The sequence below is a fragment of the Schistocerca serialis genome, chromosome 3 (assembly GCF_023864345.2).
Source record: "Schistocerca serialis cubense isolate TAMUIC-IGC-003099 chromosome 3, iqSchSeri2.2, whole genome shotgun sequence".
In the NCBI taxonomy this organism is placed as follows: Eukaryota; Metazoa; Arthropoda; class Insecta; order Orthoptera; family Acrididae; genus Schistocerca; species Schistocerca serialis.
In genome coordinates, this window is record NC_064640.1 from 676,746,732 (window position 1) to 676,772,122 (window position 25,391).

Consider the following 25,391-nt stretch of genomic DNA (forward strand, 5'->3'; position numbering starts at 1 on the left):
AACATCGGCAGTTGTTGAAGGAACACCGTGAAGGATACGTAGTTGCCATGTACTCGTGTGAGACAGCATTATCAACACCTGACAGAGCTTGAACGGGGCCTCATTGGGATCTTTACTTGGCCAGCTGGTCGCATCGTACGATATGCAGAACTGTGGACCATTCAGATGCGACAGTGGTCTGAAGTCGAACTGCATGGGAATGTAAGGGCAGATATACTCGTTGTCTTGGTCCTGGTTGACCACGTCTGGCTACCACAGCGGAAAATCGTCGTATTGTGCAACGAGCACATCATAGCCCCTTCATTTTCCCCCTGCCATCTGTGAACAAGTAATGGTCTCCCTGCAGAATTCTGTTGTCATTACGCACCATTGGCAGGAAGCTAGCAGCGGCCGGACAAGGAAATTACCGTCCCATGTATTGTATATGCTACCACTAATACCGTAATACAAATGGCTGCACTTGGAGTGGTGCCATGACTGGGAAGCATGGAATGCTGATGAATGACATCACAATGTGTTTGCAATGAACCGCGGTTCTGCACTACGACGAGTATGGAGGCCACTTTGGGAGAGGTCCTTTTCTTTCAATGTTTTTGAGAGGCACAGAGGTGTTACACCTGGCATCTTGGTGTGGGAAGCCATTGGGTATGACTGCAAGTTATGGCCGGTCGAAACTCAGAGAACTCTGATGACACGGATATCTTGTACACTCATGCGTTACAATTATTGTGATGCCGTTTTTCAACAGGACAATGCTCGTTCACACATGGCACTATGAACTGCCTGCTCGATTCTGAGTTACTCCTATGGTCGAAAGGTCCTCAGAGCTTTTCCCTATAGAACATATGTGAGACCAGCTCAGACGTCAACTTCATCCAAGATAAGAAGGACCAGTTACAACACTTGTGGGCCAGTTTTCCTCAGGTGAGAATACAACGGCTTTAAGACGCCCATCCCAGCCGAACCAGTGCATACATCCAAGTCAGAGTTGGTGCAGCGTCACACTGATCAATGTTAGTCCTGTGGAAATCTGATTGATTGTGTAAGCACTCAAATAAAATCACATACGCTATCAACACGTGAAGTTTCGCTGTCTTTCATTTTCCCCTTCTGAGTGCTTCACAATTTTGCAGGCAGTGTAGATAAGATTTCGGGTGGTATTTTAAACTTCCATAAATAATGGCATAGCGCCAATGCAACAGTGTTCCTCAAACCTTCCTGAAAAATTCTGAAGCTCTGTGGTGGACGATTGTGCTGCTGAAGCTACAGTTTACCAGTAATCTGTTGTAACCATTCGGTGGCGACAGACGATGGCAGACTCTTAAAACTTTGCCGTCCGCACGTCTCGTACAAAGTTATTCGCTTGGCCCGAGCGGTCTAAGACGCTGCAGTCATGGACTGTGCGGCTGATCCCGGCGGAGGTTCGAGTCCTCCCTCGTGCATGGGTGTGTGTGTTTGTCCTCTGGATAATTTAGGTTAAGTAGTGTGTAAGCTTAGGAACTGATGACCATAGCAGTTAAGTCCCATAAGATTTCACACACAGTTGAACTTTTTTTTTATTCGCTTGGCGCCGGCAGCGTTAATTCGGATTACTTGGCTTGTCGCCGGCCGCTTGTCACCTTTCCGTTGATGATAAGCTTCAAACACGTTGACTTTTGCGCGCTTTAATTTTCCAAAAATCCTCTATTTTGCCGTATCGTTCCACAAACTCGAATTTTCTTTTCAAGTAACTTCTCTGCAAGTTCTACAATGCCATAATAATTATCCATGCAGAGGTAATGCCACTTTCCATCAGAAGGTGTCAACAGTTCCATCACTGTTTTTGCTAAAGGCTGTCCAGCGCCGGAATATATCTTGAATGAGAAAATGTATCCCTTAATCGAATCACACAGCATCCGAATATGTATGCCGTATTTCGTAAATTTCGACGGATTGTAAACTTTAAAATTTAACCGTACACGCCACGGTATCATTCCTTCATCAATTGAGATGTTTTGACTTAGATTAAACGTTTCTTTAAACTTTTTGGGCCGCGCGGGATTAGCCGAGCGGTCTAACAGCGCTGCAGTCATGGACTGTGCAGCTGGTCCCGGAGGAGGTTCGAGTCCTCCCTCGGGCATGGGTGTGTGTGTTTGTCCTTAGGCTAATTTAGGTTAAGTAGTGTGTAAGCTAAGACCCATAAGATTTCACACACATTTGAACATTTTTGAAACTTTTTGGAAACATAATCAATTACGAATTGCACTTTGACAAGCCGGTCGGCATTATCCGGTTTACTGTTGCTGTCAGTAAAATGTAAAAATGATAATATTTGTCTGAATCGGGACATCGTTTTGCGAAATACTGGTGTGTCTATCAACGGATCCGTTGGCCAATAATCAAAGATCCTTGCTCTTTTTACAGTTCTCATAAGGACAGCAAGCCCAAACCATTTTCTAAGTCCGGGTCCCATAACGTCGACAAATTTGCCAATTTTTAAATTCCAGTTTCCTTCTATTGCAATTTTGACTGTAGTACTTGTTGGTTTCGTTGCTAATATATTCAAATAGATCGTTCCCAATATATAATACTACGATATCATCGAAGCTCTTTGTATCTTTGGGAAATATGTTTGGACCCGGGAATCCTTCGAATTTATTGTTGGTTCTCGATAAATCAAAGTCTTACCACTGTGCACTGTCTTCTTCGTCTCATTCAGCCGAATCAGTTGGCAACTTCAGCGTTCGCCGAATTCTTCTTGGACGTATTTCACTATTTTCCTGCGATTTTGCTTCACTTTCATTTTTTTGATATCCAGTGTCTTTTTCCCAATCGGCCAAGTCGTCCGGAACGTCAGACAAGACGTCCGCGCATTCATCGCAAATAATCCTATTGTCTCTTTCGTCTGCCATGATGAAAGGGCACAAGTACTTATAAAAATAAAAAAACTTGTTGACGTGTGTAACTTATTGTTACATAAACAAAACACCAACAGAATGCAAAAGATACTAAAGTGCTGTCACTGGCCACTGCGTGATACCATGCTCACGACACCACTGTGGTGTCGCCAGCCGTTGACCGCTATTTCGCGCACACCACTGTGGTGTCGCTGGACGGCATAGTGTTAAGAGCCTCATTCTATCTCATGCAAATATCTCCCAAACGTGAACATCTCCACCACCTGCATGAATGGTGTCCATTGGGAAAACGGCATGTATAAAGTGTATTCGACGTACTTGCAACCTTCCATAGGCACGTACCAACATATACCGTGATTCATCAGACATTATAGTCTTATTCCAGGCTTTGCATGTCTGATGGTGATCATGCATTCATGATGTTCTCCATACGGCGTAAACTACTGGTACAGGAAATAGCGGTACACGTGTGGGGTGTCTGTAACCAATGGAGAAAAGATGGTACTGGATGTTATAACTGCTCACGGTTTTTTCTTCTCCCTAGTTGTATTAACGTGTCTGGAGGCTCGATATCAATATCGGTGCAAGACACCAAAACATTTCGCCTCTGCGAAAGTGTTTGTGTGCCATTTGAAATGAACCTTACTGAGCACATCTGGGCCACCACCGATTGAGAAGTCAGGCTATGACCCAGTTCCATCGAACCTCCATAAGCTGCCTGCGGTGTTTGGGTGGGCGTGAATGAGAATGGTTCCTTCGTATTTTAGGAATACATATCGCTGTCATTACAGTGAAAGAAGATGCACCATTCGTCCGTAGCATGGAAATTTTCTTTAAAATGTGTCAGATGTATGTATCAACCGGTGTTAAAATAGTGACTCTCAGAATATCATCTGCATTCTTGGGGCTAAACGTATTCCTTTGTGAAGTGCTAATTCGAAGCGAAAGCACCTAGGATCTAGTTCGAACCCAATCCGTATGAGCCATTTTATGGGTGTTTACAGGTCAAAGTTACGGTCTCTTCTTTCACCAGTCTCGTATGTCAACTAGGTATCTGAGTTTTACATTTCTTGTGCAGCACAGAGTTGTTGTGGGTGATTCTGGAAATTAAATGAAGGCACTTGATGAAATCCAGTCCCAATACATAGAGTAATGCTTTCCAATACCACCAGAAGGGCCGTTAATATTAGAGATTTTTTTAATTTAAACCAGGCACTGCCTAGTGGTCTCGAACAATCCTCCCTCCACTGGTTAACAAATTTCTTCTATTTCATGATTCGAACCACCTTTATCTTTGCTATAAATTTGAAGATCGAGTCCTGAAGACTCTGTGATTGATATTACGTCTATTAATGAGGATTGACAGTGACTGAGTGCTAAGTTCATCAGTAGTTTATTTCATGTAGTAATGTTATGGTGGACAGTCTGGGACAAGGCGAAGGAAAGATAGCGGCGTGTAGGTGGCGAAGTGGATTGCTTTATTGCCGTTACTTCGTGGAACAAAGGGCGCTGACACTAGTATGTCAGATGGGTCTGAGAATCGTGGCTGCCGCTTTTGCGCAGTGGAACTCATGCTGGGAGACACGGGCCGAACAGCAGGCATCCCGTAGCCTCAGGGAGAAAGGAACTCTCGGCGGGGCGCAGTGCATTGTCCCAGAGGCTCTAGACTGAACTTTTACAACTTCTTTAGCCGAGTCGCGGTGGCCTGGCCCCCTGATAAGTGTCCGTCGCCAGGGAGAGAGCATTCTTCTGAATCTCCAGGTATCCACGTGATGTTTCCCGTGGGCTTTCCTGCAGCGATCAGTATCTGCTACGATCGTGAAAAACACTTCGGCACTGTGGCTGAAATAGGCCGGCACGGCAGGATGCCCGTCGCAACGTCGCCGGGACAGCTTTCGCGTTTTTTAGAGTCACGCAGACACCCTCGCCAAGCTGCTTCCCGCAAACACGGAGAAGGAGTTTCTTGAACGGGACGCCGACTGTGACGTCAGAGGACGTGTCGGTGGGCGCTTATTCCTTATCACGTGTAATAATAGGAATGGAGGAGAAGAATTTGGCATTCTTCTCGGGGGAGGCTGTACGGAGAGCGGAGAATTTTGTGATAGGCGTATGGAAGCGCTGACACATTATTATTGCTTATTTCAGCTTTTTGAGTGTACTCCACATGCGGTGCTTTTGGAAAATCTTAGTGAAGAGACGGAGAGAACATTTGGACAGAGGCGACAATACAAGTACACTACTGGCCATTAAAATTGCTATACTAAGAAGAAATGCAAATGATAAACGGGTATTCATTGGACAAATATATTATACTAGAACTGACATGTGGTTACATTTTCACCCAATTTGGATGCATAGATCCTGAGAAATCAGTACCCAGAACAACCACCTCTGGCCGTAATAACGGCCTTGATATGCCTGGGCATTGAGTCAAACAGAGCTTGGATGGCGTGTACAGGTACAGCTGCCCATGCACCTTCAACACGATACGACAGTTCATCAAGAGTAGTGACTGGCGTATTGTGACGAGCCAGTTGCTCGGCCACCCATGACCAGACGTTTTCAATTGGTGAGAGATCTGCAGAATGTGCTGGCCAGGGCAGCAGTCGAAAATTTTCTGTATCCAGAAAAGCCTGTACAGGACCTGCAGTTCATTATCCTGCTGAAGTGTAGGGTTTCGCAGGGATCGAATGAAGGGTAGAGCCACGGGTCGAAACACATCTGAAATGTAACGTCCACTGTTCAGAGTGCCGTCAATGACAACAAGAGGTGACCGAGACGTGTAACCAATGGCACCCAATACCATCACGCCGGGTGATACGCTAGTATGGCGATGACGAATACACGCTTCCAATGTGCGTTCACCGCGATGTCGCCAAACACGGACGCGACCATCATGATGCTGTAAACAGAACCTGGATTCATCCTAAAAAAGGACTTTTTGCCATTCGTGCACCCAGGTTCGTCAATGAGTACACCATCGCAGGCGCTCCTGTCTGTGATGCAGCGTCAAGGGTAACCGCAGCCACGGTCTCCGAGCTGATAGTCCATGCTGCTTCAAACGTCGTCGAACTGTTCGCGCAGATTGTTGTTGTCTTGCAAACGTCCCCATCTGTTGACTCAGGGATCGAGACGTGGCTGCACGACCCGTTGGACCACGATATGTGTTAGAGCGAGGATTCACGACTTGGGACGCGGCGAACGAGACAGAGGTCCAACGTTCTAGTCGACGCAGAGGTGCGCTGATCGCCGAATTGCTGACTCCAACCAATATTCGATGAACATTCCGCAACTCTGGCACAGTAGGAATTTGTAAGGTCACTTTTCCCCGCGCATGGCGAGCGCTTTCCGACAGCAGCAGTCTCTGTCCAATTTGCATTCCATGGCAGTTTGCAGCTTTGCAGTTCTCAGTCATTACCCACAAACTAATTTCAGTTAGATCGCGTTATCCATAGTTAATATCGGAGTAGCAGTTAATTTTCCACCCACTCCCCAGCTTTGCCGGCCGCGGTGGTCTCGCGGTTCTAGGCGCGCAATCCGGAACCGTGCGACTGCTACGGTCGCTGGTTCGAATCCTGCCTCGGGCATGGATGTGTGTGATGTCCTTAGGTTAGTTAGGTTTAAGTAGTTCTAAGTTCTAGGGGACTGATGACCACAGCAGTTGAGTCCCATAGTGCTCAGAGCCATTTGAACCATTTGAACTCCCCAGCTTTGTCAACCGAACGTCACTACACACAATTCATTTCATTATACAAAAGCTTGCTAGTAATCGATGTTGTTTATATCTATTCATGTCCAATGTCGTTCTCTGCCGGTGTAATAAATGTATAGTTGCTCACAATCGCATCAGTTATTTCAAAAGGTGTTTTTACCCTATTCATTCACTCATTTATGTTGGACTTGATAGGAATTATTTTGGAATATGATGCATCGTGTCAACTTCAGCCTTAGTGCTAAGGGCCACAGTCAGTCTGCCGAGTACAGACTGGGATGTCTATGGATTCACTGCGGGAGGTACAGACAGACAGTCATGCGAAATATTTTTGAACACGTTTTCTGAAACTTGTCTTGAGCAGCTAGCTCAATAGCCCATACACAACGAAGATATCTTAGATCTTGCGGCTACCAATAGGCAGGACCTTATCGACAATGTCAGTATAGAAACGGGGATTAGCGATCATGATGTCATTATAGCAACTATGATTACGAAAGTTAATAAATCAGTCAAGAAGGCTAGGAGAGCGTTTCTGCTAGATAGAGCAGATAAGCAGTTAGTAACAGCTATATGTTCAAATGTGTGTGAAATCTTATGGGACTTAACTGCTAAGGTAATAAGTCTCTAAGCTTACACACTACTTAACCTAAATTATCCTAAGGACAAACACACACAGCCGGCCGTGGTGGCCGTGCGGTTCTAGGCGCTGCAGTCCGGAACCGCGGGACTGCTACGGTCGCAGGTTCGAATCCTGCCTCGGGCACGGATGTGTGTGATGTCCTTAGGTTAGTTAGGTTTAAGTAGTTCTAAGCTCTAGGGGAGTGATGACCTAAGATGTTAAGTCCCATAGTGCTCAGAGCCATTTGAACCATTTAGCCAAACACACACACCCATGCCCGAGGGAGGCCGCCGGGAATTAACAGCTAACTTAGTGAACTGGCATCACTTAGTACCAGTAAGATGGGTGTAGAGGAATTATGGGCAGAGTTTAAGCAGATCGTAAATCGTGGTCTAGAGATTTACGAGCGTAGTAAGTGGACAGAGGATGAAAGACCATCCATGGTTTAAAAACGAAATTCGTAAGATGCTGAGGAAGCAGAGGCTGTTACATCTACGAGGGTTATTCCAAAAGTAAGGTCCGATTCGCCGTAACTATTGAAATTTGGCGCCAATGACAAAACACGCATGCGCGCCGACTCCCGGCAAGCCTTGCGCGTCAAACGCCGCCATTCGCTTTGTTACTGTTGCTGAGTGTAGTTCACAGTGTCACTTTACAATGTTTAAGACAATTGATCAGCCCGCCGATTGTGAAGTAAGGGCAGTGATACGGTTTTTGTCTGCAAGAAACAATTCAGCGGCGGAAATCCATCGGCAGATTACTGAAGTGTACGGTCCTAACATAATGAGCGACAGTAAAGTGCGCAAGTGGGTGCGAGCTTTTAATGAAGGACGGGATAATGTGCACGATGAACCACGGTGTGGCCGACCATCAGTGATTTCAGACGATTTGGTCAATGCGGTTGACAAAAAAATTCGTGAAGATCGCCGATTCACTATTACAGACGTAGACATGCATTTTCCGAATGTGAGTAGAACAACTTTGTACAGAATTGTATCTGAACATTTGAAGTTTCACAAATTGTGTGCCCGTTGGGTTCCCAGGCTGCTTACTGAGCCCCAACGAATGAAAAGAATGGCTTTTGCTCTTGATTTTTTGGAGCGATATCATAAGGAAGGTGACAGTCTTTTAGACAATGTTGTCACAGGGGATGAGACATGGGTTTCTCACATCACTCCAGAGTCTAAACGTCAGTCAATGCAATGGCGTCACACGTCATCGCCAGTCAAGGTCAAGGCAAAGCAGACAATCTCAACACGTAAGGTTATGGCGACTGTGTTCTGGGATAGACGTGGAGTATTGTTAGTCGACTTTATGGAGAGAGGAACAACGATTAATAAAGCCGCCTACTGCGCTACCCTGACTAAACTTCGACGTGCAATCCAGAATAAGCGACGTGGTCTTTTATCGTCTGGAATCTTGTTGTTGCATGACAATGCCAGACCCCACACTGCAAATGAAACGAAAGCTCTGATCAAGAAATTTGGATGGGAACAGATGGACCATCCTCCTTACAGTCCGGACCTGGCGCCAAGTGATTTCCACCTGTTCCGTTACTTAAAGGAGTTTCTCGGCGGCAAGCGCTTCGACACAGATGATGAAGTGAAAGAAGCAGTTAAGGACTGGTTATCGTCACAGGCGGCCGATTTCTATAACATGGGCATTCAAAAGCTTGTTGAACGATGTGACAAATGTTTAAATAAGTATGGAAGTTATGTAGAAAAATAGATAAAGATGTAAGGAATGTAAATAAAACAATTGTTTTGAAAAAACATTTTAGTTTTGATTTTTTTTTTATAACCGGACCTTACTTTTGGAATAACCCTCGTAGATTCAAAAGGGGACGCACAAACGACGACAAGCGAAGGTTAGTAGAGATTCGTGCGTCTGTGAAAAGATCTATGCGCGAAGCATACAACTACCACAGACCAACCTTAGCAGAAGATCTGGCAGAGAACCCCAGATAATTCTGGTCATATGCAAAATCGCTAAGCGGGTCTAAGGCTTCCATTCAGTCCCTTGTCGACCAGTCTGGTGTGCCAGTTGAAGACAGGAAAACGAAGGCCGAAGTTCTAAATTTCACGTACAAGAAATCGTTCACGTAGGAGAACCTTACAAACACACCGTCATTCGACCATTGGACAGACTCGTGTATTTACGACATGAGAATAGGCTTACCTGGCATAGAGAAGCGACTTAAAGATTTGAAAACAAATAAATCACCAGGTCCGGATGCAATCCCAATTCGATTTTAGAGAGAGTACTTGCATGCATCGTGGACCTCTCGCCCAGTACAAAGTCCTAAGCGACTGTAAAAAAAGCGCAAGTGACTCCAGTATATAAGGAAGATAAAAGAACGGCTCCCAAAATTACAGACCAATGTCCCTACTTCTGGTTGCTGCAGAATCCTTGAACACATTCTCAGTTCGAATATAATTAACTTTCTTGAGGCTAAGCAGCTTATGTTCACGAATCAGCACGGTTTTAGAAAGCATCGCTCGTGCGAAACTCCAGCTTACCCTTTTCTCACATGATATACTGAGTGCTATGGATGAACGGCAACAGGCAGGTTCCATGTCTCTAGATTTCCGGAAAGTATTTGACACGAGGCCTCATTCCAGGTGCTAACAAAGGTACGAGCATATGGAATAAGTTCACAGATATGTGAGCGGCTCGAAGACTTCTTCAATAATAAAACCCAGTATGTTGTCCTCGACAGCGAATGTTCATTAGAAACAAGGGTACCGTCATGAGTGCCCCAGGGAAGTGCGATAGGACCGTTGCTGTTCTCTATATAGGCTACGTAAATGATTTGGCGGACAGGGTGGGCAGCAGTCTGCGGTTGTTTGCTGATGATGCCGTGGTGTACGGTAAGGTGTCGAACTTGAGTGACTGTAGGAAGATACAAGACGACTTAGGCAAAATTACCAGTTGGTGTGATGAATGGCAGTTAGCCCTAAACGTGAAAAATGTAAGTTAATAAGGATGAGTAGGAAGAACAAACTCGTAATGTTGGATATAGTATTACTAGTGTCCAGCTTGACACAGTTCAAATGGCTCTGAGCACTATGCGACTTAACTTCTGAGGTCAACAGTCGCCTAGAACTTAGAACTAATTAAACCTAACTAACCTAAGGACATCACACACATCCATGCCCGAGGCAGATGGTTCAAATGGCTCTGAGCACTATGGGACTCAACTGCTGAGGTCATTAGTCCCCTAGAACTGAGAACTAGTTAAACCTAACTAACCTAAGGACATCACAAACATCCATGCCCGAGGCAGAATTCGAACCTGCGACCGTAGTGGTCGCTCGGTTCCAGACTGTAGCGCCTAGAACCGCACGACCACTCCGGCCGGCCCTTGACACAGTCAAGTCGTTTAAATATCTGGGCGTAACATTGCAAAGCGATATGAGGTGGAACGAACTTCGGTTTATTGGGAGAATTTTAGGAAAGAGTGGTTCACCTGTAAAGGAGACCGCATATAGGACGCTGGTGCAACCTATTCTTGAGTTCTGCTCGAGTGTTTGGGATCCGTACTAGGTCGAATTGTAGGATGACATCTAAGCAATTCAGAGGAGGGGTGCAAGATTTATTGCCGATAGGTTCGAACAAAACGTAAGTATTACGGAAATGTTGCGGAGCCTCCAATGGGAATCCCTGGAGGGAGTGCGGCGTTCTTTTCGGAAAACGCTATTAAGGAAATTCAGAGATTTGAAGCTGACTGCCGAACGATGCTACTGCCGCCAACATACATCACGCCTAAGGACTGCGAAGATAACATACGAGAAATTAGGGCTCATACGGAGGCATACAAGCGTTTTCCCTCGCTCTGTTTATGAGTGCAACAGGAGGGAAATGACATCAGTGGTACAGGGTACCGTCCGCCATGCACCTTGCGGAGTATCTACGTAGACGTAGATGTAGATGCGTGTAAACGTTCAGTTAGGTGACATACTACAGTAATGTAACTGAAGGGTGGTTTCGTGCCTTAGGATATTGCGGCGCAGATGTTCAGAAGCGGTACCTGACATACCTTCGACCAAAACAGACGCATTGTACTTTTCAGTATCTATGAAAACAGAGAGAGAATACCAGCAGTTATACGTGGTATAAGTCCTAAAACGCGTCAGATGGGGTTTCGGAAAACATTTTCAGATACGTTTTTGTGATATGAAGGGCGAATCAACTCACACAGAGGCATAGGCTGCTCCTGAGGTGTTTCGCCTAACGCTCAGCGTCCATCGAAAGCGTCGTTTTGGTTCTCATGACAAACTAAATATTGTCTGGCATGTAATAGCAGGTGCACAGTCAAGAGAAAGGCCTCAGTTAGTTTGGTATGAGATTCTGTTCAAAAATATTTTAAATATTTGCGGCAGCACAATAAAAAAAATTGTGTTTGCCTCAGCGACGGAGAACGGCAACAGCTTTTTGGGACAGTGAGGACACAGCAGTGCAGCACCGACTCATACAGCAGCCTGATACAGCCGCTTCAGGAACACTTATTTTCATGTGTGTTTTAATGACACTAGTCATTAGTATTCTTGAACTGATCAGCTGTGGCCATAGTGGCTAAGTGTAGAGGCCATGACTGTGTGGAATAAGTGTTTGTGTTTAACTGCTACAGGCGACATTCATCTTTATTTTATGTTTAGTTTAAAGTAGCGCCAATAGTTATCAGCATTTTCTGCTCATCTTCAGGCGTGTATACGTGGAGACATAATGTTATTAAATGATAATGTCTTAACTAATCTAAATTAATACAGATACTAAAGCTACAGTTTTGTGCACTGTGCTGTGACATAGTGGTTGGTGGGAGGGGAGTTTGCGTGTGTGTGGATGGGGGCGGTGAGGGGGCAGATGTTGACGTCCAGTAGTATAAACTGCTGTTATTATTTTGTTGTGGGGCTCATAAAGTCTCTCGTTGTTTGTTGAGCTGGAAAACACAGCTTGTGTGGGATGCAAGCACATAGGTTTGCATCAGTTGCTATGGCTCAGTAACAATGCGGTGTGACACACTTTTAACGCGTCAGTTGTTCTCTTATGATTTTAGCGTTCCATAGATTGTATTTCCGTCCGATACACTAGCGGTACTGTTGTATACCATTACACTTAACCAGTGCCACTGGCTAGGATTATTTCACTGCTCAATGCGTTTTTTCTATGGAAATAAACGTTACACACTTATAAAAGTATGGCGGGCTTGTAGTGTGCGGCTGGGTATCGACTATCGCTTCTTTCAGAACGATATTCGCGATACTAACAGACCTCTGTGTGACTCCGGTGCGTCGTAAATGTATTGCGTTACAACCGATTTACGGCTGCTAAACGAGTTTGAGTTTTTAAATTCAGTTATCATAATAAGAATACTTTCTCCGTGTTTTGTACTACGGCTAAATATTTCCATTTCTTCCATGACAGCCACTATTTTATTTATTTATTTATTTTTTCGATTTCGTTCTGATTTTCCAAGTTGTTTTCGATTTCGAGAAGGTGGCTTGTGTCTTTAATATGACAGTTAGCAGTTCAACAGATATTGTTAATTCTTGAACTGAATATCACACCACACTAATCTGAAGACGCATTGACAAACTCATAAAATTACACATTAACCACCGACCTTTATTTTGTTTTATTTTATTGAAAAGAGAACCAAAACGATTCATTTCTTCGACTCTTATAAGAAATTTTTTACTGCAATAATTGTACCTGCCTATTACAACAGGAAATTTGAAAATATCATTCGAAACGTCAGAGAAAAAGCAAATGACTACTCTGAGAAGGTACAAGCGTATTCTTAGCAAGAAGTCGTTCTTAACGCCTTTGACACTGTTACGAGCAAACATTTAAAAACACACTGGGGCAGTAAGCCCAGGCTGAGAAATAAATACAGCGTTTATATGGACACAGCTGCTGAGTTTTGGTGACTAAGTCCTAGAGAAATAACCTAAGACAATATAAGAAACACTTTGTGGGAATCGAAACCTGCAACATTCCTATCATTTCTTCTTCAATTTTATGCTTCTCGAGGAAAGCGCTCCTTGCAACACTAGGAACAGCCTCCCAGCATTGACATGCACAATCTGACTCCTACAGCACGAGAGTTATACGACTTGCTAAGCACATCTTGTCGAGAGTACAGTGGAATCTTGTCACCCTATAGTGCCTCTCAATACTGCAACTGTTTGTCTATCAGGTAGATTTTACTAAAGAGAGAATCTCTGAGCTTTCGTTTGTGAAAGCTTATGTAAGGTATATCCCAGTTTTGGGAAGAGTGTGACAGGACGGTGAAACAATAAGTAGGGCACGGTGGCGCTGAACGATGTGGCCGAGTGTTTGTATCGACGCAAGGCGTTGCGTGAGCGGCCGCGGTAGCAGCGCACGCAGGCTCTAGCGATGACGTATCAGGTTTGCCAGCTGGCTTTTCTGATTAAGGTGCGCCGCGGTGTTCTGGTCACGGCAGCCGCATACGACGATGATTCACAAGAAGGTCGATAGCACGTTGCTTGTACTAGCGTTATTGAATACTGAGCACAATTTCTGAGCAGTAATTAGCGTGGGAGACAACATGTCTCTAGCGGAAGGGCTTGTGGCTCCCTGCTAGCTGCTCGCAGGGGCAAACGTCTCCTTCTGTTCTAATTCCTTCCGGATGGTTCTCAGTTACACACGAATAACGAAGCTTTGTTGGGAGGTTCAAAGCCGGCCATACTTCGCCCTGCGCTGTCTCGGACGTGAGGAGCCAGCGGTCCTTCGCCGTTTGTGAATACCATGTTTAGTTTTCTGGTCTGACTAATTTTCAACTTTAATGAGACATGGAAACATCGCTTCTAAGCAATATATTTCGTAAGAATCTCCGCCGTAAAATATGTAGTAGTTATTCGTTAATAAAGGCAACGGCCTTACCGTAGTGGATACACCGGTTCCCGTGAGATCACCGAAGTTAAGCGCTGTCGGGCGTGGCCGGCATTTGGATGGGTGACCATCCGGGTCGCTATGAGCCGTTGCCATTTTTAGGGCTGTACTCAGCCTCGTGATGCCAACTGAGGAGCTACTCGACCGAATAGTAGCGGCTCCTGTCAAAGAAAACCATCATAACGACCGGGAGAGCGGTGTTCTGACCACACGCCTCACCTATCCGCATCCTCAGCTGAGGATTACACGGCGGTCGGATGGTCCCGATGTGTGGCCTGGTGACGGAGTGCCGCTATTCGTTAATAAAGATATCCTCGACCTGCAAATAAGTTACATTCTTTCGCAAGTACAAAGACAACGCTTTGCTTCTTTGAACACTTACACTTAAGTATAAGGATATTTAAGGTACAAGTCAACGAGTACAATAATGAGTATATTTTCTGTATAAAATATTTTTCCGGTGCTGACACAGTAAGAAACTTTTTCTGCACAAAATGTAAAAATGTAGTTGTTTTGGCCTACGCGACTAATGATACACAATTAGAGTCAGTCATGTCAAACAAATACCTGAAACCACCAGCTTTTGAGGATTTGAAATGGAACGGCCAGTTATACTTAGAGGTAGAATAAAAAGTAGATTTCAGTCCGCTGAAAGGAAACTGAGAAGGTACAGCCTGTTTGCAAAAGACAGTACTCCTTAAACGATGTGTTGGAAACTGTGAACTACTAGACAGTAGGTAAATTTCAACAGTCGAGATATACGAATATTTTTCAGCGCGCTACATATCGCTCCCGCAGAGTGTGTGAAGATAGAAGTATACTAAAATCTATTACATAAGCGCACTCCTTTTCTCAAACGATCTGTGAGTCGGCGAAGAAATAACCTTAATACACGGTACAAGAAAAAGTTCCCTCTTCCAGGTACACTATAATAGTTTGTAATCCTTAGAGCTGTAGATGCACCTGCAGATATGGAAATCAGTTCTAAGCATTGTTCTTAGCCTAGCTATTTCGCGCTGTACACGAAAATTATCGTTTTGATAACGTTTTTGGTTAAATAAATATTGTTGGCTGTGAGCTACATGAAACCAAAATGTGAAAACTGCCTCACTCCGTGCACAAGTTTGTTAACGACCACTCTTTTCTTTGCAAGTCACTTACGTACACTACGGTTTGTGAAAATAGCAACACCCAGGAAGAATGATCTGCACTGCGAAGAGACTTTACCACGTTTTTCATCTGATTCTCATTTTATGTCGAGACCATATAATAGTTTTACTACAGGTGAGGAACGTTGGATGAACATGTATACAGATACGAGCACACCCAATTATGAATTTTATTATCCGTTTTAATACATTTGTAAGCATCTGTTGTCTGTGTTGGCACTGACAAACAGTATTTTAAATCTCTAACATGTGTCATATGGGCCACTGTGTCAAGAAGATTGCTCACGTCGAAAGACTTTTTTCCCAAATTTCTCAACGGCGGTCTTACACCATGCCAAACAGTCGACCTCCGTGTCCGGGATCGCTAGCGCGCGCTTGTATGCTGGCGCCCAACTCGGAAGTAGCTGCTGTGAATCCTAACTGTGAAACAAATTTTCACCATCAGTATTTGACCGGCAAGGAAGGAGACTTGTTAGCGTAAAGATCGTGATGTCTTTGCGCTAGTATGCTGGATTAAGTTCCAAACATCTCGGCTGTGTCTGACGAAGTGGGAGCAAGTCCCACTGTTGATGGTGAACCGTCCGTTAGATGGGGACGTTAGGCACGGTGGGTCCTTTAGTGTTATTCGAGAGGAGGAGTCTACGTATCGGGGCCGGATTTTACTCTCCTCTTTCTCTCATCATCGTACAACACAAACATTACAGTTACCTACATTCAACAAAACACTTAAGACATAATTCCCCATCGCAGCTCTTAGGAAGAACACACTTTCCGATTAGTGTGTTTAACAACCTTTCGGGATCTCCCAGGCAAGAATAACGTACAACTTCTTCTTTTCCCTTATTTTTCCGAACAAGTGATGGATGGAGGATGTTACATAGGCCACGAGCGAGTGTATTCATTACAAACAAATTTATCGTCTGATGTGCTTATAGGCAACGTTATTCGACAACTTATCTTCTCAATGTACCTAAAATATTTGTCAGACAGAGGGAGCAGTCTTCTCAGTTTATTTATTGGCTATGGCTACAGAAAAATATCACTGGTAAAAATTGTAGGGTATATTAAAAAAGTGCCACTTTTTTTTAGTTGAAAACCAGTTCCCCCGACCTTGAATAAATGAAATACAAAGACCACAATCAAGATAAAACGTTCCCACAGCGTTCAGTTACAAACTTAGCGAAAAGCCCCTGACCTCTGTCACATTTACTTAATATGTACAGAGAAAGATACGAAGCGATATAAAGTGGAAAAAGTATTCTGCGTAGGCTGTAAAGAGACGAACATTCATTGAAAATATTTTAGGAGAATGTAGCAATTTTACAAAGTAGATGCATATGATCTACTCTTGAATATTGCTGGGGTCTGCAGTGATCATTATATCGGGCTGTAGAAGAGATTGGACCACTTATCAACGTGCTGCTACTGCTCTAATTGTCACACCCATTTCCACACCAACGTGCGACGTACATGCTCGGTGAACAGAAATGGAAATCGTTGCAAGCAAGGAGGTGTTCTCGCGAAACCCCGTCGGAAAAAATTAGAAAACAAGTATTTCACATATAACCATGAAGTGTTTCGAGGCAGATTTGCTGATCGATTTCCATTTAACGCGATTAGTGCACCAAGAACATTGTGTATGAATATTTCAGACGATGTAAAAAGTACTTTCTCTCCACCCCGTACGCTAATGGAATAGGAAAGAATGGTGATAGACATTGCTACCAAGCATTCAGTACCCTACATTGCACACCTGATAGTGGAATGTTTACGCAGATGTAGACAGATGAATCTTTTTGCATCTACAGACAAACTCAGCAAACCACTGTTTAGTACATGACAAAGGATATTTAGCATCGTACCGCAAGTTAGACTTTCTTTCAGTGCCAGTCCCGTATAGAGGACGGGATCAATGACTGCTTAAATGCCTCTGTGCGTGCTGTAATTACTCTGATTTTATCTTCATGGCCCCTACGGGAACGATACGAAGGGACTGAAGAATAGCTCTAGATTCTTCACGTAATATTGGTTCTTAAACTTTGTAATTAGGCTTTCGGGGAATAATAAGTGTCTATCTTCAAAATTCGGCCAATCAAGGTTTTTCGGATGAACCGAACCTACCGATACCGGATGTCGAGTTCGTCCCGTTGCATAATGAGTTTGTGGACCGTGACATGGTAAGTGCGCAGGCAGGAAAAGAACAGACCACGGCAGTATTTTTTTGCGTCCATATTGTTTTTTTAGAATGTAGGTCGTGGTGAAAGGTTCTTCCGTGGCGTGGGCCGAGACAGTTTGGTTGTGATTTGGCGAAGCGGTAACGAAGGATTCAGTTAATCCAGTTTCTCAACATTGCCGTTGTTTGACTTTGGTTTGAGTTTCCTGAACCCACAGTTCTCCCGTAATCCAGCCACTACATAAACAATCTGAAGGATACAGTGAGCAGCAGTCGGCGAATGCTTGTTGTTATTTATGGGAAAGTGTCGCTGAGTGCGTGTACGACGCAGGTTGACTTGGATAAAATTTCTATTTAGTGTGGCCAGGGGCAGCTTACTCTAAATGTGGAAAAAAGTAAGTTAATACAAATTAGTAGGAAAAATAATTGCCGCGCGGGATTAGCCGAGCGGTCTAAAGACGATGCAGTCATGAACTGTGCGGCTGGTCCCGGCGGAGGTTCGAGTCCTCCCTCGGGCATGGGTGTGTGTGTTTGTCCTTAGGATAATTTAGGTTAAGTAGTGTGTAAGCTTAGGGACTGATGACCTTAGTGGTTAAGTCCCATAAGGTTTCACACACATTTGAACATTTTTTTGAAAAATAATTCTATAATCTTCGAATGCAGTCTTAGTGGTGTACTGCAATAGAGCGAACGTGGTTATTGGGAGAATTCTAGGAAAATGTAACTCGTCTATTAAGAAGATCGCGTACAGAACACTTGTGCGACACATTCTAGAGTATTAATTGAATGTTTGGGATCCCCACCATGTCGAATTAAAGGAAGACATCGAAGTAATTCAGAGGCGTGTTGCTAGAATTGTTACCTGCAAGTTCGATCAAAACGTTAGTATTACGTAAATGCTTCGTGAACAGAACTGGGAATCCTTGGAGGGAACGATACTGAGAAAGTTAAGAGAACCGGCATTTGAGACAGACTGCAAAAAAATGGCTCTTAGCACTATGGGCCTCAACATCTGTGGTCATCAGTCCCCTAGAACTTAGAACTACTTAAACCTAACTAACCTAAGGACATCACACACATCCATGCCCGAGGCAGGATTCGAACCTGCGATCGTAGCGGTCACGCGGTTCCAGACTGACGCGCCTAGAACCGCACGGCCACACCGGTCGGTGACAGACTGCAGATCGATATTACTGCCACGAACGTATGCGTACATCTCTCGTCAGTTCCACAAAAACTAGATACGAGATATCAGAGCTCATACGGAAGCATAAAGACAGTCGTTTTTTCCTCGCTTCATCTGTGAGTAGGACAGGAAGGAAAAGACTTGCAGTTGTATACAGGGCATCATCCGCCATGCACTGTATGACTGCTTACTGAAAGTATATGCCTCTACGTATATACAAGGGATGGACAAAAATATAGAAAAGCCAAGAGCACAACACTTTACCATGCCTAATGCAGTGTAGATAAACTGATGGCATTCAACACAGCGACCAGTCGTCTCGAAATGGATAAATACAGGACCTGTATGGTTTCCAAGGGAATGTTATACCATTCTTGCTGCAACATAGTGGAAAATTCAGGTAACGATAATGTAACTGGATAGCGATCACGCACCCTTCTCTCCAAAGCAGAACACAAATATATTACTGAGATCTGGTGACTGTGGTGCTGGGGTAGATGTGAAAATTCATCCTCGCGCTCACAAAACCAGGTCTAGACGACGTGAGCTATGAAAACAGGGGCCCTGTCGCTTCGGAGCACTTCATCAGCCTAAGGGAACAAACATTGTACCATGAAATGGACCTGATTATTCAAAATGGTCACATAATCCTTGATAGTATCGTGAACTAGTGGAGTAACCATGGCAACAATGGAATACCACGATATGGCTGCCCAAATCATCACCGCTGCCCCCCCCCCCCCCCTCCTGCCCCTGTCAATTTTTCACTCTTGAACGTAAACTCGGCCGTAATGGGAAACGCACTGAAACATGGCTCATCCGACAAAATGACTTTTTTCTGTTGCCTCATAGCCAGGATTTATGACTTCCGCGCCACGTTTTCCTCTTGCCGGCATTTTCATCACTGATGTGTGGCTTTGGAATTCCAGCTCACTGTGCAATTCTCAGCTTGTAGGTCTCCCTTCGTGTTGCTTTAGTGCTGACAGGGTTCGCGAGTGCGAGTTTCTGTTCTTCAGTGATCTTTGCAGCTGTCGACCTCATACACTATGTGATCAAAAGTATCCGGACACCTGGCTAAAAATGACTTACAAGTTGGTAGTGCCCTCCATCGGTGATGGAATTGAATATGGTGTTGGCCCACCCTTAGCCTTGATGGCAGTTTCCTCTCTCGCAGGCATACATTCAAGCAGGTGCTGGAAGGTTTCTTGGGGAATGGCAGCCCATTCTTCACGGAGTGCTGCATTGAGGAGATGTGGCGATGTCGGTCAGTGAGGCCTGGCACGAATTCGGTGTTCCAAAACATCCTAAAAGTGTTCTATAGGCTTCAGGTTAGGACTCTGTGCAGGCCAGTCCATTACAGGGATGTTATTGTCGTGTAACCGCTCCTCCACAGGTCGTGCATTATGAACAGGTGCTCGGTCGTGTTGAAAGGTGCAATCGCCATCGCCGAATTGCTCCTCAACAGTGGGAAGCAAGAAGATGCTTAAAACATCATTTTAGGCCTGTGCTGTGATAGTACCACGCAAAACAATAAGGGGTCTAAGCCGCCTCCACGAAAAACACGACCACACCATAACACCACCGCCTCCGAATTTGACTGTTGGCACTACACACGTTGGCAGATGGCGTTCACCGGGCAGTCGCCATATCGGATCGCCACATTGTGTACCGTGATTCGTCACTGCACATAACGTTTTTCCACTGTTCAATCGTCCAATGTTTACGCTCCTTACACCAAGCGAGGCGTCGTTTGACATTTACCAGCGTGATGTGTGGCTTATGAGCAGCAGCTCGACCATGAAATCCAAGTTTTCTCACCTTCCGCTTAACTGTCATAGTGCTTGCAGTGGATCCCGATGCAGTTTGGAATTCCTGTGTAATGGTCTGGATAGATGTCTGCCTATTACACATTACGACCCTCTTCAACTGTCGGCGGTCCCTGTCAGTCAACAGACGAGGTCGGCGTGTACACTTTTGTGCTGATGTGTCCCTTCACGTTTCCACTTCACTATCATATCGGAAACAGTGGGCCTACAGACGTATGACACAAGTGATACCCCAATCACCTGACCACATTCGAAGTCCGTGAGTTCCGCGGAGCGCCCCATTCTGCTCTCTCACGATGTCTAATGACTACTGAGGTCGCTGACATGGAGTACCTGGCAGTAGGCGGCAGCACAGTGCTCCTAAAGTGAAAAACTTATGTTTTTGGGGGCGTTTGGATACTTTTGATCAATAGTGTACTTTTCGTCATAATCTTCTTCAATGATCATCTGTCATTATCTATCAACCTACACTTTCGTCAACGTTGTGACTTAGCGGATGATGTTTTTCGGCTTGCCCTGTATGCGGTATAAATCTTCGATACAATGCCTCACGAAACACGTAACACTTCGGCTACCTCCGTTAAGGAAGCACCACTATACGAGCACCAACAATTAACTTGGCTCCGTCATAATGCACTCACAACTACACAGATCACTGTTCTGACCAAGAATGACAATTGTAATGCATTGAGGCGCCCGCATCTCGTGGTCGTGCGGTAGCGTTCTCGCTTCCCACGCCCGGGTTCCCGTGTTCGATTCCCGGCGGGGTCAGGGATTTTCTCTGCCTCTTGATGGCTGGGTGTTGTGTGATGTCCTTAGGTTAGTTAGGTTTAAGTAGTTCCAAGTTCTAGGGGACTGATGACCATAGATGTTAAGTCCCATAGTGCTCAGAGCCATTTGAACCATTTTTGCATTTAGGCCGGAATTACACAAGTGCCACTCGTGGTCAAATACAACAACGCCACCTGCAAACTTGGCTGCCATCTGCATTTACAGTCAAGTATGCACTTCCCGCGGTGTTTCCATATTTTTGTCCAAACCCTGTACGTGCGCATACATCGCGATTTTCGACCTCGTGCGCTTTCATCGGCGGTGAGGTGCGCAGTAGCAGCGGCCGTCAGCAGGTCGTGTGCGCAATGCCCCACGCCTTATCTCGAGATGTTGAGCCTATTCTAGCGGCGCGCTGGCGGGTCTACGACCGGCGCAGCTTTCGGAGGAGTTCGCCGAGTCTCGTGCTGCGCAACGGGCAGCGCCTGCCGCCAACGGTCAGTGCGCTGACAGACGCGGCGCCGCCACCACTCCTTACGTCTTCGATCCCACAGGGGATTCTGTATGCGCCTCTATGTCTTATGTAAGTCGGATATCGACAAGAGAAATACCGATGACGTCGCTTCTCTAAACATTACAGCTCCGCTTTGCTTCGCTTTCAGCTATGCCTGCGATACATGCACTTAAGTAATTTCGTACAACTGAACTCATTTGCTTCTCCCTTCAGGATCAAATATTTTATCTTGTCGCACACGCTTCACCTTGCAATCTGGCGTCTGTATTCACAGACATCGTACGGCACGCTAAACTTACAGTACACTGCAAGAGAAACTGTTTACGTGCTAATATTGTTCGTATTCCGTGATTTGCGCGCGGGGTTTATGTCACGAGGAAGAATGTGACCACTTACAAGCTATACTCGTATAAGAAACAATCAGCTAAGTTTAATGTCCCATCATTGTTTTTTAAGTCTATACGCTGCATTAAAAGTGAGTTTTCGATTGAACCATGAGCTTACCGTGACTCAAAATCAGTTACGCTTCACAGTATTAATAGCCTGTGTACGTGGTGCTGGACGGATTCGTTGAAGGTTAAACACTGCATTGTACAATATTCAGCTGTTCCCTTTTTTGTTTATCAAAGACTATAGATTTCGGTTATCTGGCCATCTTCGGGTCTCAAAAAAATATTCAGATATGCACTGCACAATTTCACTGCCCAAAGGAATTCGAATTGTTCCATTCTTAACACAGTTGCCTGTGTGTAACAGTCATCTCTTGTAAACTTCAAACAAGCTTGTGAAAACTCTGTTCTCTGTCTCAAGTGCAAAATTTTAAAAGAATGTAATTGTACATTGCATAGTTGAATAATACCTTCCTGGAACCCGAAGATGGTCAGGTACATGACCGAAACCGGTCGTCTTTCATAAAAATAACATAATACAGCCGCGTTTATACAGTTCAGTTTTAACTACAATTAGTAGTGTTGTCGAAGTCACGAGCGCACAAACCTCTTTTCACTGCGCTAATTAAGACGCCCCTAGAACTTAGAACTACTTAAACCTAACTAACCTAAGGACAGCCGGCCAGTGTGGCCACGCGGTTAAAGGCGCTTCAGTCTGGAACCGCGCGACCGCTACGGTCGCAGGTTCGAATCCTGCCTCGGGCATGGATGTGTGTGATGTCCTTAGGTTAGTTAGGTTTAAGTAGCTCTAAGTTCTAGGGGACTGATGACCTCAGATGTTAAGTCCCATAGTGCTCAGAGCCATTTGAACCATTTTAACCTAAGGACATCACACACATCCATGCCCGAGGCAGGATTCGAACCTGCGACAGTAGCAGTCCCACGGTTCCGGACTGCAGTGCCTAGAACCGCACGGCCACCGCGGCCGGCTTAAATTTCCGTGCAAGGTGGAAGTTTCTCATATATTTAAATATGTGTTCGTAAGTTTAAGTTGGTATTTTAGAAATGTGTAAAACTTCCTTTGATATCGAAATATGTAAATCTCAGTGCAGGGCAACAGAGCTATGTGAAAATTTAATTTTGAACAGAAATATGTGGCGTTCACGCTACACGATGCGAAATCCAGACTAGCTGGTATATCAAACATGTCGTCTACGAAAAAGCAACCCATTTTCAGTGAAACTTACGTATTCCGCCAGATTGAAAAACAAAATGACTCAATTTAAAATGTTGGCCCTGAATATTCCTAATATTTATCTTCAGTCTTGCAAACAATCACTTTTCCAGAATTGTTATTGTAATTACACAGCAAATGAACGTAGAAATGAACACATCTGACTTTCTGATAAAACTGCTTGGAAATTCACGGGACAGCACTTTACTGAACTCTTTTACTGGTATTAAACCTCTGAACTGATACTGATATTATTTTCACAAGTACACTCTGACAGGCGCAGTGGACATGAACTTTGATGGTAATTAAATTTATTGGCCTACCCGTGCGCACGGAACGCTCGTCGGGTTTGTGACACCAGCACGGAGCTACACTTGTACTGAGAGGGAATGTGTTTAAGTCTGCATGGAGCCGAGGACTCGAAGTACGATACACCTGCCTGTCCGCCGCTACCTGCGACGTATTCTGGAGAAGGCCAAAGCGCATTTCTTGCACGAAGTTCCCTGTCCCCGCACCAGTTCGTACTGTGCGTGGCTTTCTCCCAGAGTTCAGTACTGTAGCTGACCTCTGACTGGCAGTTAGTGTTCCGTGTTTTAGTGCTGAGATAACGGGGTAAGACTTTACTGATTTACGTCGGGTGTGCTATACACACAAACATGAAGTGACTTACTGAGGCTGTGTTAACTTTAAAAACAATAACTCGAAGGAAAAGTACCGACAAAAAATAACACAGTTTTAGGGGATGGTAGCCATGTCGTATTCCAGATAAAGCAGAAAATAAAGTACGAAAACATTTTGTCAGCGCAAAGAGGCGGCGAAAAGAAACAGACGCTACAGTTTTATCAGTTTTCGTTGAAGAAGTAGGGCAGCTCTTCAATCGAGACTACGACTTGGTAACATCATTACCATCACACGGATGTGCGAAACAATCGTTACATCGCATTAGATGAAAATATATGGGAACTACACAAGATCCCACCTATTCTGCAGGAGTATCCTTCCAAGAAAATAATTTACTGATGGCAGCAATTTTTTACTCGCAAATGATAGCAGGGGCCAAATGAAAGAATACTGGTGTTTGCAGCAAAAACTGTGATTCATTCTTTGCGGATGGAACGTTCAGGAGTTCGAGCAAGAAGTTTGGACAGTAGTTTGTACTCCAATGCATGGACGTGAGTTTACTTGTATCCTCTTCAAACCACTGTAGCGCGAGACAGACAGTTATTTTGCTGGAATATGCCATCGCCGTCGGGGAATACATCAAGCATGAAGGCATACAGGTGATACACAATACTGATCACATAGTTTACATCTGTCATGGCGTCTTTGATAACTACCGGACGGTGGTAGTCATCATCTGTCGTTGCTCAGTTTTCGTTCATCGCTGCCTACAACCGTTTTATTCCAAGTTCTGTTTCTCGCTTTATTGTGTCATATTGCGACATTTATTATTAATTAATTTTCGAAATTGCCTTATAGACTTCGTCGTACGCCCCTCTCCCCTCAGGTGGGTACAACATTTCTGCACTTTTCTATTAGTACTGCGTCAACTAAATGGGCGACAGTTCACATACTGTTTGTGTAAGTGGACAGAGTAGCTACGTTTCTCGATTGGAAACAGTTCAAACAAATCAGTAAATCGTAATTAAGTACTGTTCACAATATCACAGTGGAAACTGTTGCAAGAGGTCGTCCCTAAAATACATACAATAGAAGATACAGGAATGTAGTACTTTGCGTTCTGCATCGAAAAGTGTACTGCACGGTAAAAAATCATACGTAACAGGATTTAGTACTTGTTTCTAGCTGCCTCTTATTCGGAAATTCTTTTTCGTCCTGGAGGGCACATTTATGGTCCACCGAGTATAGAAGCATACAACCTTCATGAATGTCACAGTCAATAGTTCCAATCCGAAAAGAATATTCTAGTTGTATCGACTTCAGCGTAGACTCGAAATTAAGCGTTGAATTTGACCTCCGTACAAA

At 44.6% G+C, this 25,391-nt stretch overlaps 1 pseudogene; it reads left to right on the forward strand.

The window, feature by feature from the left end:
- Window positions 1–14,123: 14,123 nt before the first annotated feature.
- LOC126472084 (5S ribosomal RNA) lies at window positions 14,124–14,241 on the forward strand (annotated as a pseudogene).
- Window positions 14,242–25,391: the final 11,150 nt, after the last annotated feature.